Here is a 19,251-nt window from a genome sequence, read left to right as displayed (position 1 = left end):
GAGAGGGAGGCTCAATAGTAAAGATTAAAATCTGCTTTCTGTCTTCTCTGAAACAGAAAAGAAGAGAAAGAAGAACAAATGAATATTCCTGGCAAAAACATACTACAGAGGCTGTCTGAGGCTCAAGATATAAATCTATTTTGACAGGTGTAGTCATGATTCTTCTCATCTAGGATAGCACTATTTTTTTGTTTTAATGACAAGTTAACAGGAAGACAAAATTTGCCTTCATGTGAATGCATAAAAATGTAATAACAATTAGCTAATATAATTAAATTATTACTGATAATACCATGTCTGTGTCTTCACAATGAACGTGTAGCTCTGCTTATTTACATCTTTCCCCAAAGGAGTTCAGATAGATTTACAGGAAAGTTCAACCACTCCCACTTCCTCATTCATTTGCATACATTAAAAGAAACCTAGCATAGAAGCTGATGGTGCCATTTTATAAGGAAAATGAGCTCTCTGCAGTTTCATGTCTTTAACTGAGTTGGCAATCCTTTCTGTTTGTGCAGGAAGTTTTGTGCAGCTGTAAAGTGTGTGGAACCACGACTGGAGCTGGGGTTCCGAGACTGGACTGGATTCCATGACTTTGGGGGAGCGTTCATCGCCACATGCTCAGGGTCTCTGGCTGGTAGGCCCCACACAAAATCCAGAGCTAGCTTTTCAAGCAAATATAAAGAAGATAAAGTCTGTTGCTGATACTGTCTTATTTACTATACTTTTCCTACTTTTCGCTCAGAATCCATGGCTCTCATGGTCTTTTCAGTGCAATTTTGGGGTAGGTTGTCGCAGCAGTTAACCTTTTGGTTTGTTTCTGTTTTCTTAGCAAAAGAAGAAAAAAGCCAGCTGAGCATGACTAGGGAGGATCTGTTGAAGATGTACAGAGAAAAGAGAAATTGTGCAATGGGCCTCCTAAGGAGGAGTGGGAAAGCAAGTTATGTCCGAAATGTTGACTAAGACTTTCTGGCAGTGCTGAGGCCCCACTTGAAGTTTGCACAGACGTTGAATGATGAGCCATCAGAGTGATTGTGAACTTTCTGCTGCAGTGTTCAGTGGCTTGAAGGCAAGCATTTGATCAAACTGGGATCCTGCTGGGTGTGTAGCAGGCATATGCAAGGAAAACATTATAATAATGGATTGTGAAATCTAACCAGGCTGAAAAGGAAAATAAGAATGTATAACAGACAGTGAAATGTGGTAGGGGGGAGTCAGTGGTAGTACCAAATTGGTTGAAGAATTAGTGGATCAAAACTGTTGGAGGGATGCAAGAATTGGTGATGGTGACCTAAATGGAAAATTTGGAGGCAGTATATTTGTTGGTAATGACAAGGTCTAGAACATTAATATGAGAACCAGTAGAAGGTAGATTATTGTAACAAGGGCAGGTGGCTCAGTGGTAAAGAATCTACCTTCCAAAGTAGGAGACATGGGTTCCATCCCTGGGTCAGGAAGATCCCCCTTGAGAAGGAAATGGCAACCCACTCCAGTATTCTTGCCTGAGAAATCCCATGGACAGAGAAGCCTGGCAGGCTACAGTCCATGGTGTTACAAAGAGTTGGACATGACCAAGTGACTAAACAACAAGCAACAGAAATGTGATAACCCATGTTTCCTTGTAACTGAAGGATTTTAAACGTTGGGGGAAACAATAGTTTAGAAAAAAAGATAAGGAGCAAGGGGGAATCCCTGCCCATTTCAAACCTTGTTGAATATTGGGTATGAGAATAAAAACAACCTCTACTTAAAAGGGTTGCTCTTGAAGTGGTCTCTGAGAGCTCCAGCTGGAGCATGAAGGTGAAGGCAGCTTTCCAGAGGCAAGGTCACAGCTCAGGGGATTTCAAGTTGCAGAGGGCACAGAGCAAGGTGTTAGGGAGTCAGGAGGGGTGAGAAATTGAGTCAGATTAGAGGAGGCACAAACCCACATAGAGGTCAGTTTTAAGTGGTGAGAGATGATCAATCTGTGGAGTGGAGAGAGAAAAGTAAATGTTGTAAGCATCTCGTATTTTGGAGTTTGTTGTCACAGCGTAATCTAGCATAATTTCATCAATGCAGTTCTTTAAAGGGAATGGCACGTTCTTCTGTCCACCACTTTCTTCTTTGTGCTGTTTGGAATATGGACAAGGAGACTGATGATCTTAACTAGCATGGATCATGAGGACGTGCTGGAGATTACCGAAATGTAAGAGAAAAGACACTTGAGTCCTTGGTGACAGTGAAGCTGCTGTATCTACTATGGGCTAGCTATCTCTGGATTTCTTTTTTTGGATAAAGAAACTTCTATTAAATTTAACACAGTGGATAAAACATAACAGTCCTTCCTTAGACTTGTAGTCAAAGGGGAAGAGAAAGCCACAGTGAGCAAAAAGATTGTTAAAAGAGATTGAAGCACCCTCTTGCTGTAAATGCATGCTTTTCTTTAAATTATATTTCACCATATTAAAAAAGAACTTGTAAATGAGATTGTTGAGTAAATGAGGTACATTGGAAGATCAGATATGGGCAAATATCTTTTTGCCATTCCAGTTTTCAAAAAGAGGAAGAGAGATTCTGCAAACTATTGAATTATGAGCTTTATTTTATTTCCTGGAGTTCCAAGAAGAGGAAGTGTTTGGGTCATCATTACAGTAAACTCATTTCCTTCTTTGACAGATATATTGGACTATAGTACCAGGGAAAATGTGGCAGAGTGTACTTTTGAACTAAAGAAAGGAATCTGAAGGGCTTTCAAAATGTCTTCATAGATCAATTAGAGGAATATTGGTTGAATCAGAGGAAAGAGTATATTAAGAGTAGTTCCTTTGAAACAACCTACACAGCTCCTACTTTTGCTCCATTATGTCAGCGACATCATAAGGGTTGGCTCCCCCTTGTGGTTAAAGGTGACTTCATTGATGCTTGCTATGAAAAGGGAGAGGGTTCCTTCTTAATCTTCCTTCTGAGGAGTCAGGAAGCTTCTTTCCTGGGTTGTGACAATGAACCTATTCTATTTTATTGACTCCAGTTGGATCAGGAGTCCATCTCTGAACTAATTACTCTGCCCATAGAAAGGGGTACTCTGCTTGGTTTAGGGCTGACTGGGTAGGGGTGGGGTTGCCTTCCTTCAAAAGCACATTGACTTCATGAGGCAGGAAGGGTGTGATTATGTACGGATATAGATATCTAAAGAGAATTGAATAGTTAACAAAAGAAGAGGGAGTGGATTATTTTTTAGGCAAACAATATTCGCTATTCTTAGAAGACTTTGAGGGTACAGTTCTTCAGTTCTATAATGTGGAAGCTTAAATTTTGATAAGAGAGGCATTTTGATAGATCTGTCAGGATTATATTAGCCACAGAATACACTCTGATTAATCAAATGAGTAAACCCAAGCAGCAGAATTGTTCATCATGATTCATCTTGTGGCAGAGACATGTTGGCCAAAAATTATGAAAGTGAAAGTCTTTCAGTCATGTCTGGCTCTTTGAAACCCCATGGACAATACAGTCCATGGAATTCTCCAGGCCAGAATACTGGAGTGGGTAGCCTTTCCCTTCTCCAGCAGATATTCCCAACCCAGGTCTCCCACATTGCAGGTGCATTCTTTACCAGCTGAGCCACCAGGGAAGCCCAAGAATACTGGACTGGGTAGCCTATCCTGTCTCCGGCGGATTTTCCTGATCTAGGAATCGAACCAGGGTCTCCTGCATAGCAGGTGGATTCTTTACCAACTGAGCTACCAGTGAAGCCCCAAAATTATGATTTTGGTTTAATTATAATCAAGGTTAATGCTTCTACCTGATTATAATTATCCAATATTTTTACCTTCTTTAGAACATTACAGTAGAATTATGTTCTCTGAATGGATAAGAATAACAACCTATTCTTTTTTTTTTTTTTTCAGGGAGCATGTGTGTAAAGATTTGCATCAAATTGTTCAGGTATAAATTAAAAAGGAAGTGGCTGGAACATAGTCTTTTTTTCCCCATGCTATTTGAAATAGTGGTTTGAAATACTTAAACTTTGTTGTGATTTTAAAGGTGATATTGTGAGAGAAAAAAAAAGTCTCTCACAAGATCCTTAAGTGTCTTGGGTCACTTTATTGAGATCATAGAGACAGATTTTATTTTGAAAATGTTTAGAATGTCTAATACTTGCTGCTGTTTTTAATCAGTTCCCCTGTTAAGTGAAGTAACATAAATCAAAGCTTCATGGTAAAAAGTTTATCCTGAAGCTAGTTTATTGGTTATGCTGCATAGTTAAATGAGAAATCAACGTGTGCAATTTATTGAGGGGAAAATGGACCCCAAATTTTGGGTATACATTTGGTGACATGATAGGTCTGTAATTTGGGGGAGTTTAGAGGAATTCTTTTTAGTAGGAAATCATTCCTTAGGGTATGTTCTGCAGGATATAAATACAAGGTCTTCAAGAAAATTAAATAATTTTAAAAATGAGATCTTGTCATTCAAAACAATTTGATTGCCACCAGCAGAAGATTTTCCCTGAAGACCACCTTCACTTGAAAAGTTAAATATTCTACAACTCCTTGTTACTTAAACTGTGGTCCATGGACCAGCAAGATCTTTATTGTGGGGAGCTTGTTAGATCTGCAGTCTCACCTCCACCTTAAACCAGCTGAATCTGAATCTGCCTTTTAATAAGATCCCCAGAGGATTCATGTGCTCATTAAAATGTGATTATGGATTACTAAATCTCAATTAGGGAGATTTCCACAGTCCACAGTGTATTTGTAAGGGTTCATAGGTCAAAGAATTGATGTATTTTTATAAGCTCTCTCATAAAAAGCTTTCATATATACCACAGAATTTCCATTTCCATTTACTGTGATGGCTACATATGATGCTTCCTAGTATTTCACATGAGCTGTCTATTACAAAGACTTTGAAGTTGAGCAACCTAGGTTTGAAATCTGGATCTGCCACTTTCCAACCATCTGAGATTGGTTGTTACTTTAAGAGTCAAAGCCTAGTTTTCTCATCTCTAGAATCCTTCAGTTCAGTTCAGTTCAGTCGCTCAGTCGTGTCCGACTCTCCGCGACCCCATGAATCACAGCACGCCAGGCCTCCCTGTACATCACCAACCGCCAGAGTACACTCAAACTCATGCCCACAGAGTCGGTGATGCCATCCAGCCATCTCATTCTCGGTCTTCCCCCTCTCCTCCCGCCCCCAACCTTTCCTTAGATTCTAGAAAAAAATCTCTAGAATAATCTCTACTGATCTTATACTGTAAGATACTTAAAGATACCAGCCTGGGCCATGGTAAATACAAAGAACTCTGAATGTCAGTTCCTGTCCTTCCTGCTGGAACATACAGCCCATTAAAATCTTAGAATCCTTTACTACAAATGATGCAAAGACTACAGAAAAGTCTTCTTCGATGTAGCAAAACTGTAGTGTGGTTCCTAAACAACATTAGATTTTAAACAGTTCGACTTGCCAAGTTAAGTGATTCTCAAAATGATATTTAAATAATTAGATAGAATTGCATTGTTTAGTATGATCCATCTGGATGCCAAATTGCACTCACCAAAAGATAATTTGGATTTTAACATAATTGAATCTTTGCCATTCTTCCTGAGTCCCATTTATCAACAGGCTTTGCTACTTCTATGCTACTTAGTTTCTATTCAATGACTGCTTCTGTCTTCCATGAAAGATCTTCACTTGTCAAGTTTTCTTGACTTCCCTGCATTCTTTGTCTAGTGATGTGTCAGAGTAGTCCATTCCCTGATACTTGGAAGTGTGGCTAGATGGTTTCTAATGAGTTATTTGGGCTCCAAAATCACTGTGGATGCTGATTGCAGCCATGAAATTAAACGACGCTTACTCCTTGGAAGGAAAGTTATGACCAACCTAGATGGTATATTAAAAAGCAGAGACATTACTTTGCCAACCAAGGTCCATCTAGTCAAGGCTATGGTTTTTCCCGTGGTCATGTATGGATGTGAGAGTTGGACTGTGAAGAAAGCTGATCGCCGAAGAATTGATGCTTTTGAACTGTGGTGTCGGAGAAGACTCTTGAGAGTCCCTTATACTGCAAGGAGATCCAACCAGTCCATTCTAAAGGAGATCAATCCTGGATGTTCATTGGAGGGACTGATGCTAAAGCTGAAACTGCAGTACTTTGGCCACCTCATGGGATGAGTTGACTCACTGGAAAAGAGTCTGATGCTAGGAAGAATTGGGGGTGGGAGGAGACGAGGACGACAGAGGATGAGATGGCTGGATGTCATCACCGACTCTGTGGACATGAGTTTGAGTGAACTCCGGGAGAATTGATGATGGGCAGGGAGGCCTGGCGTGCTGCGATTCATGGGGTCGCGGAGAGTCGGACACAACTGAGCGACGGAACTGAACTGAACTGAACGAGTTATTGAATGACTGTTGCAAAAGCTGCTCCTGAAAGACAAACTGGGCTGAGAGCTGTAAGCTTTGTGGACCACCGATTGTTCTTTATAGTGAAACTATTACTCTGCATAAACTCCCTGATCACACCATCCCAGGATGAGTGAAACTGTGAAATTGTATGGCAGTGGTTGAGACGAGGACAGAGCTAAGGACAGTCTACAGGAAAACCCATCGGACTGATGGTATGGTAGCCATCATGGATTTTCTCTCCATTGTGGGCTTCAGGTCTCCACACTTCCCACCCATAGAACTTCATGGTAGGTTATCATTTATTTTAAAATGTTTTTCATTAAAAAATATATAGTAAAGCATAAAAGAGAACATAACAAACACTCCTATTCCCATCACCCAGAATTAACTGTTAATATCCCATTTAACCATCATTTTATGTCCCATTTTCTTCCCAACATCTTCAAAGGCAGCCACCATTAATAGTTTGGTGCATGTCATTATATACCTGTATAAAAACTCTATTTTGTATCTATATATTCATCTATCTCTCCATATCCAGTAGGCTTCCCTGCTGGCTCTGGCAATAAAGAATCCACTTGCAATGTGGGAGACCTGGGTTTGATCCCTGGGTTGGGAAGATACCCTGGAGAAGGGAATGGTAACCCACTCCAGTCTTCTTGCTTGGAGAAATCCATGAAGAGAGGAGCCTGGTGGGCTCCATAGTGTTGCAAACAGTCAGACATGACTAAGCAACTAACACTTCTACTTCTCCATATCCATACCCAATGTACAGTGTTATTTTGTGAGTTACTTCTAAAATGTACATAAAGATGATTACTTTTGAACATTGCCCATCTACCTTCAACATGTTTTTGAGACCCTGCCATGCTGATGGACTGGTTTATTCCTTTTTTTTTGCTTTTTGTATTTTTTAAATTATGAAAATATGATAACACATTTACAGACTTGGAAAATACAGAACAAAATTATTATAGTTCCACTATATATTACAATTGTTCATTTTAAGTAGATAAATAAAGATTTTTGGTTGGAGTTTCAGTGTAAAACTCTCAGAAATTAATTGAATGAATATACAGAGAAGCAGAAGTAGAAGAATATAGTAGACCTGAAAGAGTCTTTATGCAATTCTCACACAGCAGAAGGATACAAATTCTATTCAAGTTCCAGTAGACTCCTGCATTGGCAAACAGATTCTCTACCACTGAGCCACTAGGGAAGCTGGTGGCTTCCTTTTAATATAGATGTAATCAGTTTGTTTTAACAGCAATAGAGCTTTCAGTATTAGACCACATTTTACTCAACTGTTTTCAAGATTTGTAGGCCGTCGCTGATATCTAGCAACCATCAGTAGATCTGTGATTGGACTGATACTTCTATTAAACCTATCCTCATGGTTTGCTTATTTAACTGATGACTGCTCTCTTCATTAGAGATTAGCATGTTAATTGAAACAGTACTTATCCCTTTTGGGAAAGTGATGAGTTTGTTTTATTCCTTTGTTCTCAAGGCTGAAAGGTGATGTGTATACACTTTGGTAAGCTCAGAAACCCTGAATAAAGGACAGTGCATTAAATAATTCACTTGGTAATAATGGGAGTCTGCTGAAGTGGCCTCCCCTAATTTCTTCACTATTGTTAGACACAGACCAAAGAATAGATTCCTTCTGTGTTTAGGCAGGTCCGGGCTTACCTCAGCATACACAACTTGCCTCTCTAATTAGTGGCCAGAGAAGGGACTTTTGGTGGCTTCTGCCTGTCAAGGAAAATGTGTTTGCCCTTATTAGCAATGTCAACAGAGTAATGACACTAAGGTCTTTGGGGTCATCCTCCTGCCACACTGAATGGAGCAGTTATTTAAGCGGGAACATTATCTTCCATAGGAACTGTATTTTCTAGTAACCTCAAGACTCTTATTTCTGATACCCTTTATTAAGAACTTAGTCCAAATTGAGAAATAAAAATGTAGCTCTATAAAGTTGTACACTGATATGAAATATAGTACAAAGAATTTAAAAACCCTAGAAGTTGAGTTATGGTTTAACTCAGAGGAAATGGACCTGTAAGCAAGACTATGAAAGACATGGAGGGTGTGTGTAGGGGGTTGAGTGTGCCTGCAGTTGTGTGTGTGTGTGCATTATACTTTTTGCTTGGTGGTGTAAACAAACATAAAGGATTGTATTCTGACCATCCTCTGTGATCCATTCCAATCAGGGTTTCTCCCTACCACTCTACCGTAATCCGTCAATAAACTATGCACTGCCGAATTCTGTTGTTAATTCTCAGTCTTCATCTCACTCTACTCCTAAGAGTATGTGATACATTTCATCACTCCCTCCTTGAATCACTTTCTTCACTTGACTTTCAGGGATCAACATTCTTCTCCCTTGATTATCCACTCTTTTTCAGTCTCTTTTGCCACATACCCCCATCTTCCAGGCGTCTACATGCCAGTGTATCCAATGGTTCTGTTTTTCCAAATCTTTGTTTCTTCCTGTATACTGTTAGATGTCATCACAGCACATCACATCACACTTTTAAGTACCATCTAGGGGCTTTCCTCATAGCTCAGTTGCAATGCAGGAGACCCCTGTTTGATTCCCGTGTTGGGGAGACCCCCTAGGAGAAGGGATGGTCTACCCACTCCGGTATTTTTGGGCTTCCTTGCGGCTCAGCTGGTAAAGAAACCGCCTGCAATGCAGGAGACCTGGGTTCGATCCCTGGGTTGGGAAGATCCCCTGAAGAAGGGAAAGGCTGCCCACTAGAGTATTCTGGCCTGGAGAATTTAATGGACTGTATAGTCCATGGGATTGCAAAGATGACTGAGCGACTTTCACTTTCACAACATAATTATTCACAAATTTGTATCGCCAGTCCAGATCTCTTCCTTAATCTTTCAACTCTCCTGTCCAGTCTGCCTCCTTGGAAACTCCTCTTGGAGAATAAATTCCTAGTATTCCTTAAAATATGTAAAACAAAATCTTAATTTCATACTCCAAACCTTTGTGACCCCAATATTCCCCACTTCAATAAATGGCTCTTCTAATTATTCAATTTCCAGGCACAAACAGGGAGCTATTCCTGACTTTCTCACCTTTGGTCTACACATCCACTCTTCAGCAAATCTGTTGTTTTACCTAAAAAATATATGCAGATAGTGACCATTTATCACCATCTCTACAACTCCCACTGTAGTCCAAGTTTCTACAGACTCTGGGTTGTTCTATGGCAATAGCCTCAACTAGCCTGTCTTTTCCAGTCATGTAACTCTGCAGACTGGTCACTTCATAGCAGCTAGAATGATTTTCTTGAAACATAAATTTGATTGTGCAACCTTCAGATGATGTCCCAATTTCACTTGGAATGAAATAGAAAGTTCTTAGAGTTCCAAGCAAGCCCTTTAAGATCTGGCCTTTCTTGAAGCCTTTGCACTTGCTATTTGCTCAGCCTGGAGTATTCTTTGAGGATGTCTTCATGGTTCACGTCCTCACTTCACTCACCTTTCTGCACAGATGCTAATTCATCAGCTGATGACTTTCCTGACCTCATTATCTAAACAGCACATTTCTTCTGCTATTCTCTTTCCCCTTAGTTTGTTTCATTTTCTTCCCTTTTATTTATGCAGTGCCTGTCTTCTTCCACTAGAACATAGGGTCCAAGTGGACAGGGATTCTTTAAGTGATGTATCCCCAGACCTGAGAATAATGCCTGGCCCATAAAGGAAATAAATCCTGAATATTCATTGGATTAATGATGAAGCTGAAGCTCCAATACTTTGGCCATCTGATGCAAAGAGCCTACTCTTTGAAAAAGTTCCTGATTCTGGGAAAGATTGAGGGCAAAAGGAGAAGGGAGAAGCAGAGGATGAGATGGTTAGATAGCATCGCTGGCTCAGTGGACATGAATTTGAGCCAACTCTGGGAGACAGTAAAGAACAGGGGAGCCTGGCATCCTACAGTCCATGGGGTTGCAAAGAATTGGATATGACTACACCTAAACAACAACAACATGCTTTTATACCTTTTCATTTTAAGCCCAACAATTGTCATATTAGCAAATTACCTTAAAAATCATTGAAAGGAGGCCTCAGAGGCCTCCTTCTTATGCAGGCCCATCCACTTAGAAATTTATTTCTCTCTGGTTACCATCTCCAATGTTATTATTGTTGTTCTTACTTTGTCTTCTTCCTGGTTCTTTTGTTAGGGTCATGGAGGGTGCAGGGGGATGGAAAACACCTTTATGGGATCTGGTTTGGCCATGAATACTGATCACAAAAGCAATCAGACATCCTGCACTCTGCAGCTTTATGTACCACTAAGATATCTAGGTTTTGTTATATTAATAGAGTGTCTATCTTCCTCCTAGACATGGGGTTCTTGAGAACCCCATGGACAGTATGAAAAAGCAGAAAGATATGACATGGAAAGATAAACTCCCCAGGTCGGTAGGTACCCAATATAACTATTGGAGAAGAGCAGAGAAATAGCTCCAGGAGGAATTGAAGAGGCTGAGCCAAAGCGGAAACAACTCCAAGTTGTGGGTGTGTCTGGTGGTAAAAGTAAAGTCTGATGCTGTAAAGAACAATATTGAAGAGGAATGTTAGGTCCATATATCAAGGTAAATTGGAAGTGTTCAAACTAGGAGATGGCAAGCATGAACACAGACATTTTAGGAATCAGTGAACTAAAATGGACTGGAATGGGTAAATTTAATTCAGATGAATATTTTATCTACTACTGTGGGGAAGAATCCCTTAGATGAAGTGGAGTAGCCTTCATAGTCAACCAAAAAGTCTGAAATTCAGTACTTGGGTGCAATCTCAAAAATGAAAGAATGATCTCTGTTCATCTCCAATGGAAATCTTTCAATATCACAGTAATTCCAAGTCTATGCCCCAACCACTAATGCCAAAGAAGCTGAAGTTGAATGGTTCTGTGAAGACCTATAAAACCTTCTAGAACTAACACCCAAAATAGATGTCCTTTTCATTGTAGGGGACTGTAATGAGAAAGTAGGAAGTCAAGAGATACCTGGAGTAACAGACAAGTTTGGCCTTGGAGTACAAAATGAAGCAGGGCAAAGGCTAACAGAGTTTGGCCAAAAGAACGCATTGGTCATAACAAAAACCTTCTTCCAACATCATGAGAGATGACTTAATCTCTCATGGACATCACGAGATGATCAATACTGAAATCAGATTGATTGTATTCTTTGCAGCTGGAGATGGAGAAGCTCTATATATTCAGCAAAAAAAAGACCGGGAGCTGACTGTGGCTCAGATCATGAACTACAATGCCAAATTCAGACTTAAATTGAAGAAAGTAGGGCAAACCACTAGACCATTCAGGTATGACCTAAATCAACTCCCTTATGATTATACAGTGGAAGTGACAAATATATCCAAGGGATTAGATCTGATAGAGTGGCTGAAGAACTATGGACAGAGGTTCATAAAATTGTACAGGAGGCAATGATCAAAACCATGCGTAAGAAAAATAAATGCAAAAAGCCAAAATAGCTGTCTGAGGAGGACAACAAATAGCTGAGAAAAGAAGAGAAGCAAAAGGCAAAGGAGAAAAGGAAAGATACACCCATCTGAACGCAGAGTTCCAAAGAATAGCAAGGACAGATAAGAAAGCCTTCCTCAGTGGTCAATGCAAAGAGATAGAGGAAAACAATAGATTGGGAACGACGAGATCTCTTCAAGAAAATTAGAGATACCAAGGGAACACTTCATGCAAAAATAGGCACAATAAAGGACAGAAATGGTATGGACCTAAAAGAAACAGAAGATAGTAAAAAGAGGTGTCAAGAATACACAGAACTGTACAAAAAAGATCTTAATGACCCAGATAACTACGATGGTGTGATCGCTCACCTAGAGCCAGACATCTTGGAGTGTGGAGTCAAGGGGGTCTCAGGAAGCATCACTACGAACAAAGCTAGTGGAAGTAATGGAATTCCAGCTGAGCTATTTCATATCCTAAAAGATGATGCTGTTAAAGCGCTGCACTCAATATGCCAGCAAATTTGGAAAACTCAGCAGTGGTCACAGGACTGGAAAAGTTCAGTTTTCATTCCAATCCTAAAGAAAGGCAATGCCAAAGAATGCTTAAACTACCACACAATTGTACTCATCTCACATGCTAGCAAAGTCATGCTCAAAATTCTCCAAGCCAGGATTCAACAGGATGTGAACCAAGAACTTGCAGATGTTCAAGTTGGATTTAGAAAAGGTAGAGGAACCAGAGATCAAATTGCTAACATCTATTGGATCATAAAAAAAGCAAGAGAATTCCAGAAGAACATCTACATCTGCTTCATTGACTACATTAAAGCCTTTGACTGTTGAACATCACAACAAATTGTAGAAAATTTTTAAAGTGATGGGAATATCAGACCACCTTACCTGCCTCCTACAAAACTTGTTGCAGGTGAAGAAGCAACAGTTAAAACTGGATATGGAACAATGGACTGTTTCCAAATTGGGAAAGGAGTACATCAAGGCTGTATATTGTCACCCTGCTTATTTAACTTATATGCAGAATACATCATGCGAAATGCTGGGCTGGATGAAGCACAAGCTGGGATCAAGACTGCTGGGAAAAGTATCAATGACCTCAGATATGCAGATGACACCACGCTTATGATAGAAAGTGAAGAGGAACTTAACAACCTCTTGATGAAGGTGAAAGAGGAGGGTGAAAAAGCTGGCTTGAAACTCAACATTCAAAAAACAAAGATCATGCATTCAATCCCATCACTTCATGCATGGTAAATAGATGGGGAAACATTAGAAACAGTGACTGACTTTATTTTCTTGGGCTCCAAAATTACTGCAGATGGTTACTGCAGCCATGAAATTAAAAGATGCTTACTCCTTGGAAGGAAAGCTATGACAAATCTAGACAACATATTAAAAAACAGAGACATTACTTTGCCAACAAAGGTCCAACTAGTCAAAACTATCGTTTTTCCAGCAGTTGTGTATGAGTGTGAGAGTTGGGCCATAAAAAAGGCTGAGTGCTGAAGAACTGATGCTTTTTAAACTGTATTGTTGGAGAAGACACTTGAGAGTCCCTTGAACCTCAAGGAGATCAAATTAGTCAATTCTAAAGGAAATCAATTCTGAATATTCATTGGAAGGACTGATGCTGAAGCTCCAATACTTTGGACACCTGATGTGAAGAGCTGACACATTAGAAAAGACCCTGATGGTGGTAAAGATAGAAGGCAGGAGGAGAAGGGAATGACAGAGGATGAGAGGATGAGATTTTTGGATGACATCACCAACTCAATGGACATGAGTTTGAGCAAGATCTGGGAGATGATGAAGGACAGGGAAACCTGGGGTGCTGCAGTCCATGGGGTCGCAAAGAGTTGGACATGACTGAGCAACTGAACAACAACAGCAAACTCCTTCCTAGGACAGAAGTTACATTTACAGAAGGCCTCTTCTCTTATCATACACTTAGGAAATGCCTGAAACCAACAAAACAGTTAGTGGTCATAGGGTGAGGAGTACTTTCAGTCCCTGAAGCGTAAAGATGGTTATTGACATTAGATCCTGGACTGCTTCAACCAAAGGGCAAAGAAGTGCATGCTCTTTGAAGGAACATGAATATATAGCTAAATGTACTCAGCTGCTGAGAACAGACGTGTCCGACTTCATGTTTCATGAAGTGTCGTGGGATTCCTTTCTCATCTTGTGCAGATTTTACCATGCTATACAGACTCTTCTGACCCTTGCTTTTAATTCATCATATTTTGGAATTTGTTTCATAGTATTATATAAAGAACTTCTTAGGCCTTTTCAATGGTGCTATAATATTTTATTGTTTTGACTGATGCTAAAGCTGAAACTCCAATACTTTGGCCACCTCATGTGACAAGTTGACTCACTGGAAAAGAGTCTGATGCTGGGCGGGATTGGGGGCGGGAGGAGACGGGGATGACAGAGAATGAGATGGCTGGATGTTATCACCGACTCGATGGACATGAGTTCGAGTGAACTCTGGGAGTTGGTGATGGACAGGGAGGCCTGGCATGCTGCGATTCATGGGGTCGCAAAGAGTCGGACGCGACTGAGCGACTGAACTGAACTGAATGTTTTAAAATGTAATCCTCCATTATTGAGTATTTAAATTACTTCCAGTACACAAGTGTTACTTTTTTGGAGTAATGCTCTAAATAAATCCTTGTGCATATATCTTTGTGTGCATTTGTAAGCGTATTTGTAGCATAATTTCCAGGAATTGGAATTGGTGAATCTAGAGTATGGGAATAATAATTAATTTGGGAGATTTTGCTCTTCTAGGTTACAGAAAGAACAAGTTCTACCTCAGATAAGTGGTGAAGGCAAAGTTACCTATAATTGACTATGGAATGTGATCTAATAGTCAGTAGGTGTAGAGGGGCCACTCCGGGTGTCTGTCACTGGAGACAGAGGTTCCCAGGCTGTGCAGCCTCCTGATTCCAGAACTTCTCCTCCTCCTCCTCCTCCTAAGTCACTTCAGTCGTGTCCGACTCTGTGTGACCCCATAGATGGAAGCCCACCAGGCTCCCCCGTCCCTGGGATTCTCCAGGCAAGAACACTGGAGTGGGTTGCCATTTCCTTCTCCAATGTGTGAAAGTGAAAAGTGAAAGTGAAGTCGCTCAGTCATGTCCGACCCTTAGCGACCCCAAGGACTGCAGCCTACCAGGCTCCTCCATCCATGGGATTTTCTAGGCAACAGTACTGGAGTGGCTTGCCATTGCCTTCTCTGGATGTAAAAGAGGCAGCTCTCCTGGTGGCTAGCCTGCTTCCTACACCTGCATGGGCACGCTGCCTGAAACAGATGGGAACTCTGGCACCACTTGCACACAAGAGACCTGGGAAGATAAACAGCCACCCAAGGTCTAGAGGTTGTAAGGGCGTCCCCTTATGTCTGAACCCAGGTTCAAGGACATGGAGAATGGATTCTGGAGCAGAATATTTGAACCTACCAGCACCAACCAGGAGCTGATGTAATAGGTCACAACACCTGAGGGCAGGTAGACTTGACTCTTCCCCTGATGCAGAAGCTTATGAGTTTGGTCACCCTCTGATGACCCCCAGGACAGATCCCTCAGCTGCATCTGCAACAGGACCCAAATGACCCTGAGTGTGAGAAGAAGACAACGCTGGTTACGGTGCCCCTGTGATTGGTGAAGGCAATCACCTGCAATGCTTTATTGAGTTGTTGGAGCCACTGTGAGATTTTCAAGACTATGGTGATCATAGTATTAATGTCGATGAAACTGATGTTGTGATGCAGGTTTGAAAAAACAAATATCTTTTAACAAAGCACAGTTTCTTCCTATCAGAAAACTGGTACCTAAAGGCAGGGTTTATTGAATTGTTTCCAATGACCACATACACCTGACTTACTCAACTTACATGCTAAACATTCTAACTCCTGGGTGTAAGCCAGACTGAGTAGGAATTTCTAGTGATGTAGGTGATTTTGATTAACCCCAAAATCTGGAAGTCACTGATCATAGGCATTTCTGTCATCAAAGTCTGATGACCAGTTTTGTTTTGTTTTTTTAACTTTTCGTATTGGAGTATAGTTGATTAACAATGTTGCATTAGGTATATGGCAAAGTGATTTAGTTATACATATAAAAGTATCTATTCTTTTTCAAGTTATTTTCCCATTTAGGTTATTACATAATATTGAGGAGAGTTCCCTGTGCTATACAATAGGTCCCCAATGATTATTTATTTTATTTTTTGGTCGTGCAGTGAGGCTTTCAGAATCTTAGTCCCCTGACCAGCGATCCAACCTGCACCCTTGGCAGTGAAAACTCCAATTTCTAACCATGCCAGGGAATTCCCTGATGACCAGATATTTTAATACCTGTCTTAAGATGTTTTCCAAGGGGTCTGAGGAATGATGGAATGGGCCTGGGTAGTCTTGACTGACTGCTCCAGGGTCTCGTATGAGTCAGCTGTCTGGAATAGGAAGCATTTGGGTTCTTACAGCTGCATACCTGTCCATGAACAACAGTACATCTGATGCTTAGAGGAAGTATATATGCATGTATATTCCACTTTATTCCAGTGGAATATAAGATTTTGGGTTTATCACAATAGAGTGTATAAACTTCACTTAAAAACTGAAATAATTAATTTGGAAGAATATTACCAAATTATTTTTCATTAAGGACATTTACTTCTGTCTACATACACAGGAATACCTGTTTCCTCATTCTTTTTGACAACATACCAACTGGATATTACCAAATATTTTGATTTCTGCCAATAGTGGTAACTAAATCATGGAGTCTTGCATAGTTTTTATTTTTATTTCTCTTATTATTAATAATATTTAACATATTTTTAAACGTTTAAAAGATTTTAATATTCTTTTCCTTGAACTGTCTTTTCATGTCTCTTGTCTGTTTGTGCTTTTTCTCTTCAAAAAAATTAGATCAGTTAATGGTTTATCTATTTTGTTTTTTCAAAGAGCCAGATCTTGAATTTAATTATTAGTAATTTAATATTACTAACATTATAATATTTTTCTACTTTCCAAGTCACTGATTGCTGTTTTTATCTGCATTACTTCTTCCTTCTGTGTTGACTTTTTAAAAATATTAAATGAAAGAAGACTGGCAAAAATGAAAATAGCAGATGCTCAGTGATGAGTACATGGGAGTTTATTATAACATCTTTCATACTTCTGTGTTTGTTAGAAACACTGTACAATAAGTGAATACCCTAAACAAGTTCTGTACAAATTAATGAGAGGCTTACAAATTAAATGATTTCCTTGAAAAAATTATTGATGTTGTTTAGTCGCTAAGTTGTGTCTGACTCTTTTGTGACCCCATGGACTGTAGCCCACCAGGCTCCTCTGTCCATGGGATTTCCCAGGCAAGAATACTGGAGTGGGTTGTCATTTTCTTCTCCAGGGGATCTTCCTAACGATGGAACCTGAGTCTCCTGCTTGGCAGGTGGATTCTTTATACTGCTAAGCCACCTGGGAAGCCTCTTGAAAAACTAATTTGTGTTCTCTCCATCCATTTTTGCCCTTTTTTTTTTTTTTTAAAAAAAAAGAGTGTATTTACCATAAAAAAGACTTTTAATTGGAAAAAAGGTACATTTACAGAGACGTGGCAAAGATAGTACAGAGCGTTCCTACATCCCCCTCACTCAGTATCTCCTACTGTTAGCATTGTACACTACCATGGTACATCGTCAAAACTAGGAAACCCACAGTGGCACTTTACTATCAGTTAAATAGCCAAAGTTATATGAATTTCACCAGTTTTTCCATGAATACCTCTTTCTGTTCCAGGACAACTTGGGAGTACCACATGTCTATGGTTGTCAGTCTCCTGATTCTCCTCTGGTCTATGACAACTTCTCAGCCTTTCCTTGTTTTTCATGACCTTGACAGTCCTGTGGAGTATTGTCCAGATCCCTTATAGAATATTCCCAAGCTGGGTGTATCTTATGTTTTCCCCATGATTTGACTGGAGTTATGTGACTTTGAAAAAAATAACACAGTGATGAAATGCCTTTTTCATTGTATTTTATCAGTTCAGTTCAGTCGCTAGATCATGTCTGACTCTTTGTGACTCCAAGTACTGCAGCGTGAGCATACACATCAGGGCATACCTGATAGTTCCATGACACCACTGGGAATGTGAACCTTCATTAGTTAAGGTACTGTCTACCAGATCTCATTACTGCACTTTTGCCCTTTTGCTATTCTGTCTTCTGGGGGTAAGTCACAGTCTAGCCCCCTCTGAAGGGGGAGGGTAGGTGGGGGTTAAGCTCTACCTCCTAGCACCTTGAGACCTGACGTGGCCCTCGCACTCCCCCATCATGTGCTTGGGAAGAACTCCCAGGTTTAACTGCTCCTCCCAGATTGGTGGTGGCTGTTGTTCAGCCACTAAGTCATGTCGGACTGCATCCCCGTGGACTGCCGCATGCAAAGCTTCTCTGCCCATCACTGTCTCCTGGACTTGGCTCAGGTTTATGTCCATTGAGTTGGTGATGGTATCCAACCATCTCATCCTCTGCTGCCCCCTTCTCCTTTTGCCTTCAATCTTTCCCAGCGTCATAGTCTTTTCCAATGAGTCAGCTCTTCACATCAGGTGGCCAAAGGATTAGAGCTTCAGCTTCAGTCCTTCCAATGAGTATTCAGAATTGATTTCTTTTAGGATTGACTGCTTTGATCTCCTTGCAGTCCAAGGGACTCTCAAGAGTCTTCTCCAGCACCACAATTTGAAAGCATCAATTCTTCAGCACTTTCAGCCTTCTTTAAGGTCTGATTCTTATATCTGTACATGACTACTGGAAAAACCATAGCTCTGACTGTATGGACCTTTGTTGGCAAAATGATGTCTCTGCTTTTTAAAATGCTGTCTAGGTTTGTCATAGCTTTCCTTCCAAGGAGCAAATGTCTTTTAATTTCATGGCTGCGGTCACCATCTGCAGTGATTTTGGAGCCCAAGAAAATAAAATCTGTCACTGTTTCTACTTTTCCACCTTCTAATTGCCATGGAGTGATGGGACCGGATGCCATGATCCTAGTTTTTTGAATGTTGAGTTTTAAGTCAGCTTTTTCACTCTCCTCTTTCACCCTTATCAAGAGGCTCTTTAGTTCCTCTTCACTTTCTGCCATTAGAGTGGCATCATCTGCATATCTGAGGTTGTTGATATTTCTCCCAGCAATCTTGATTTTAGTTTGTGCTTCATCCAGCCTGGCATTTCACATGATGTACTCTACATATAAGTTAAATAAGCATGTGACAATATACAACCTCAACAAACTCCTTTGTCTATGTTGAACCAGTCTGTTGTTCCATGTCTGTTGCTTTTTGACCTGCA

At 40.3% G+C, this 19,251-nt stretch overlaps 1 pseudogene; it reads left to right on the top strand.

Annotated features, from left to right (window-relative positions):
* The first annotated feature begins 2,150 nt into the window (after positions 1 to 2,150).
* Positions 2,151 to 19,251, top strand: part of LOC129557141 (serine/Arginine-related protein 53-like) — a 32,173-nt pseudogene continuing 15,072 nt past the window's right edge.

Source organism: Moschus berezovskii, chromosome 7 (genome assembly GCF_049115385.1).
Source record: "Moschus berezovskii isolate FMDL1 chromosome 7, NW_MosBer_1.0, whole genome shotgun sequence".
Classification (NCBI taxonomy): domain Eukaryota; kingdom Metazoa; phylum Chordata; class Mammalia; order Artiodactyla; family Moschidae; genus Moschus; species Moschus berezovskii.
The sequence above is the reverse complement of the archived record's forward strand: the minus strand, read 5'-3'. Positions and strand labels throughout refer to the sequence as shown.